This window comes from Grammomys surdaster, unplaced genomic scaffold (genome assembly GCF_004785775.1).
Source record: "Grammomys surdaster isolate TR1022 unplaced genomic scaffold, NIH_TR_1.0 193, whole genome shotgun sequence".
Classification (NCBI taxonomy): domain Eukaryota; kingdom Metazoa; phylum Chordata; class Mammalia; order Rodentia; family Muridae; genus Grammomys; species Grammomys surdaster.
Genome location: NW_021604638.1, coordinates 10,794,510 through 10,799,029, shown reverse-complemented (window position 1 = coordinate 10,799,029; position 4,520 = coordinate 10,794,510).

Sequence of the window (4,520 nt, the reverse complement as noted above, 5' to 3'; positions counted from 1 at the left end):
AGGGTGTGGTGGCCCACCCTCGGAATCCCAGCATTTGAGAAGCAGGGGATACAAGCTGAAGGCCAGTCTTGTCTACATAGTGACTTCCAGGGCAGCCTTAGCTACATAGCAAGACCTTGACTCAAACAAAAATCCAACCAACCAAAAACCCGGAAACAAACATAACAGCGCTCCCCTGTCATTCCAGCAAGAAGCTGGGCAGGAGAGCAGGAGGACCCACAGTTACAGGTCATTAGCTACGTAAGTCAGGCGGGCCTAAGGAATCTGTGAGACCTTGTCTCTAAATCAAGAGTTAAATGGCCTGAGGACAGGTAGAGTTCAACAGCAGACTTCTCGCTCCAGGCTCTGTCAATGTGCTATACTTAAGAAAGAAAGGAAGGGGAAAGGAAGAAGGGGGTTAATAAATATTTGTTGAATGGATTAATGTGGCAGAAAGAAAGCATATGGTATGCAGAACAGGCCCTCAAAGATGCTCATGGCCCACACTGCCATCTGTGAGAGCATTGTGCCGCACGACAAAGGGTCTTTGCAGATGCTATTGAGATACAGGCCTTAAAGTAGGGAAGGCCACCCTAATTAACTGAGTAAAGGGTGATCAGAAGAGCAGTCTCCTGCAAGGAGCCTTAAAGCTGGAAAGAGAGAGATGGCAGAAGAAGAAAGCAGAGAGATGATGGGTAAAGTGAAGAGTGCAGATTCCTGGCCGCCATTGTTGCCGTGGGTTGAGCAGTGGGGAGGAGCAGGTACAAAGGAATGCTGACAGCCTCCAGGAGCTCAGTGCCTAGAGGAAAGTGGCTACCGGAAGTAGAATTAGAATTCTAGCCACAATCTCCTGAACCTGGAGATGGATTCAAATCCAACCTCTGAATCGGCTGACACCCTTCTACCGGATGAGCCTCCAAGCAGAGGAGGGGCTCTCACTCACACTGGACTCATTCTCACCTACTGAACCCTGAGGGAAGAATCAAATGGGTTTGGGGACTAAAGATGTCTGTCAATGATACAGCACTTGTCTAGGATGCACAAGGCCCTGTGTTCAAATTCTCAACACTTTCAAACACCATAGGGAGAGGGGGCGGAGAAATAGGTGTTTCACAATAGGAATGGAAGTTGTAAGCAATTGTTGAAGCAGCAATAAGAAACATCTTAGTTTTCTTTCCTGTGTCTGTGATAAGATATTCTGACAAAAGCAACTTAAGGGAGAAAGGGTTTATTCTGAATCACAGTCAAGGCACAGTAAGTGTATCATGGTAGGGAAGTGAACAGCAGTGTAAGTAACTGACATCCACTGTCAGGAAGCAGAGAACACACTGCTGCTCAGTTCTCCTCTCCTGTGTGTACAGTCTAGGACCACAGCAAGGGAATGGTACCGCCCACAGTGGGCAAGTCTTCACACCTTGTGGTGTCTGGATAGGTATAGTCCCCATAGATTCAGGTGTTTAAATGCTTGGCCCATGGGGAATGGCACTATTAGGAGGTATAGCCTTGTTGGTGTAGTAGTGGCCATGATAGAGGAAGTGCATCAGTGTGGGGGTGGTCTTTGAGGTTTCCTATGCTCAAACTCCGGCCCAGCATAGAATACCATCCCCCTCTGCTACCTGAAGATCAAAATGTAGAACTCTCAGCTCCTTCGTCAGCACCATGTCTGTCTGATGCTGTCGTGTTTCCAACCAGATATTAATGGACTGAACCTCTGAAACTGTAAGCTGGCCCCAAATAAAACGTTTTCCTTTACAAGAGTTGCCTTGGTCATGGTGTCTCTTTGCAGCAATGAAGACCTAACTAAGACGCACCTCAACTGAATTAATGGAGATAACCCCACAGGCATGCCCAGAGGCTCATCTCCCAGGTCACGCTGGAGTCTGTCAAGTTGAAAATTAACAGTAAGCATCAGAGGACAGTAATACAGGAGGGAGTGACTAGTGAGGAGAGGGTGGAAAACTGAGGGAAGGAATAACCCTTTGCTTCTCTCTAGGACAAAGGGCATTTGTACAACAAGGAGAAGGCTACCAAGAAAATAGAGCTAGGGCAAGGTGCTGTCGGCTTGTTTTTCAGTTAAGAAGAACATGTAAACACTGAATATGGAATTGACTAAAATTATAACATAATTATTTTGTAAGAAAACATGTGGAGGAGGCAGAAATAGATATTTACCTAGGAGATTTGTCAGGAGGTGGTTCTGGTTTGGGGTTTTTTTGTTGTTGTTATTGCTCCACACACCCAATTTGTTTTTGTTTATTTGTTTTTTGAAGACAGGGTTTCTCTGTGTAGAACTGGTTTCCTGGGACTCTCTTTGGAGATCAAGCTGGCCTTGAACTCACAGAGATCCACATGCCTCTGCCTCCTGAGGCTGGGATTAAAGGCGTATTCCACCATGCCTGGTTTGATTTTATTTTTGTTTTTATGGTTTATTTATTTATTTTATGTATATGAGAATACTATAGTTGTCTCCAGACACACCAGAAGAGGGCATCAGATCCTATTACAGATGGCTGTGAGCCACTATATGGTTGCTGGGAATTGAATTCAGGACCTCTGGAAGGGCAGTCAGTGCTATTAACCGCTGAGCCATCTCTCCAGCCCCTGATTTTGTTTTATTTTAACCTGGGAGAATTGGAGGAATATTATGTGGGGTATACAGGAAAAATATTGAGCACTTATTTAACAAAAAGTACTCAATAGAAATTTCTAAAAGCATGTGAGGCGTGAGCTCACAGACAAAATGCATAGTTTTGGAACAGACAGCTGAAGGTTACTGCTCAAGAGAAGCAATATAAGGGTACTAGTGACTTTTAAAAACACATACCATGAATCAGAATGCTAAGTATATATACATATGTGCATATGTATATATCTCAGATGTAATAATAGTTCAATAGAATTTTTTTTTCCTTGGGGGCTGGGGATACAGCTCAGTTGGTAGCACAAACTTTGAGTTGGATTCCCAGGATGGCATAAATCAGGCATGGTAGTGTTTGTAATCCCAGTATTCAGAAGGTAGAGGCAGGAGGATCAGAAACAAGGTCATTCTTGGCTAGATAACAAAATCCAAGCCATCATGAAGTAGAGACCTTGCCTTGGAAACAGATTTAATAATCAATTTTTTAAAAGGTGTGGGGGTTTGTGGGTGGTAGTGATGGTTTGTCAATTTGGGTTTTTTATTGGTGGTGGTGGTAGTGGATTTTGTTGTTGCCGTTTATTTGTGTGTGGCCTACTAACCATATGGTTCACTTCAACCATTTAGAGTGGTGAGATGACTGACTCAGCAGGTGGAAGTGCCCTCTGCCCTGACAGACAACAGGGCAGAAAGAAAACCAATTCCTTCAAGTTGTTCTCTGACACACACGCCCTACACACACACACACACTACCTCACATAAATAAATGTGATTTAAAAAACATTTAAAAATAAAAAAGATTTCATTTTTACAGCAAACTGTTCCGGGGTTGGAGAGATGGCTTGGTGGTGAAGAACAATATCTGCCCTTAGAGAGGATCCAGGTTCAATTCCCAGAACTCACATGGCTATGACTACAGCTTCAGGGGATATTGTCCCTCTTCTGGCCTTTTGGCCACTGCATGCACATGGTACATAGACACACATGCAGACAAGACATCCATATGTGTGGAATAAAAATAAATATTTAAAAATTTCCAAAGCGAATTGTTAACCCAGGGTAGGGGTATCCCAAGTTACATAATATAGATACAAAATGGAGAAACAGGCACAGTCATGGGTGCATTAGAGGGGGGCACTAGAAATCACAGTCGTGGGTGCATTAGAGAGTGGGGGTACTAGAAATCAATGAAAATTATCCAAGTTGAAACTTTAGAAAATGTTCGGGTATCTGGAAACGTGGGGGCAAAGTAGCAGAACGAACAACTCCATAAGTTACACATCGCTGCTTCTGAGAAGTTATTAAAAGATCAGGGGAAGATTGCCTGCAACCACACTAGCTTTCAAAAGTATGTGCTACTTTGATAAAAATAAAATTTATTATATTTCTATTTGACGGGTTGCCAGCCAGCCTGAACTACATAATGAGGCCCTGACTTAGTTAAGGTTTCTGTCATTGAGATAAACACCATGACCAAAAGCAAGCTGGGATGGAAAGGTTTTATTTCATCTTATAGTTCAGGTAACAACAGTCCATCAATAAGGGGAGTTGGGGCAGGGATTTGTCCTGGAGGCAGGGACTGGAGCAGAGGCCATGGAGGGGTGCTGCTTACTGGCTTGCTCCTCATGACTTGCTCAGCCTGCTTTCTTATAGCACCCAGGACCATCAGCCTAGGATGGCATCACCCACAGTGAGCTGGGCCCTCCCACATTAGTTATCAATCAAGAAAATGTCCTAAAAGCTTGCCCGCAGGTCGATCTGGTGGGTTATTTTCTCAGTTGGGGTTCCCTCTTCTCAATGACTCTAGCTTGTGTCAAATTGACATAAAACTAGTCAGCACAGGCCCTAATAAGAGAGGAGAGAGAGAGAGAGAGAGAGAGAGAGAGAGAGAGAGAGAGAGAGAGAG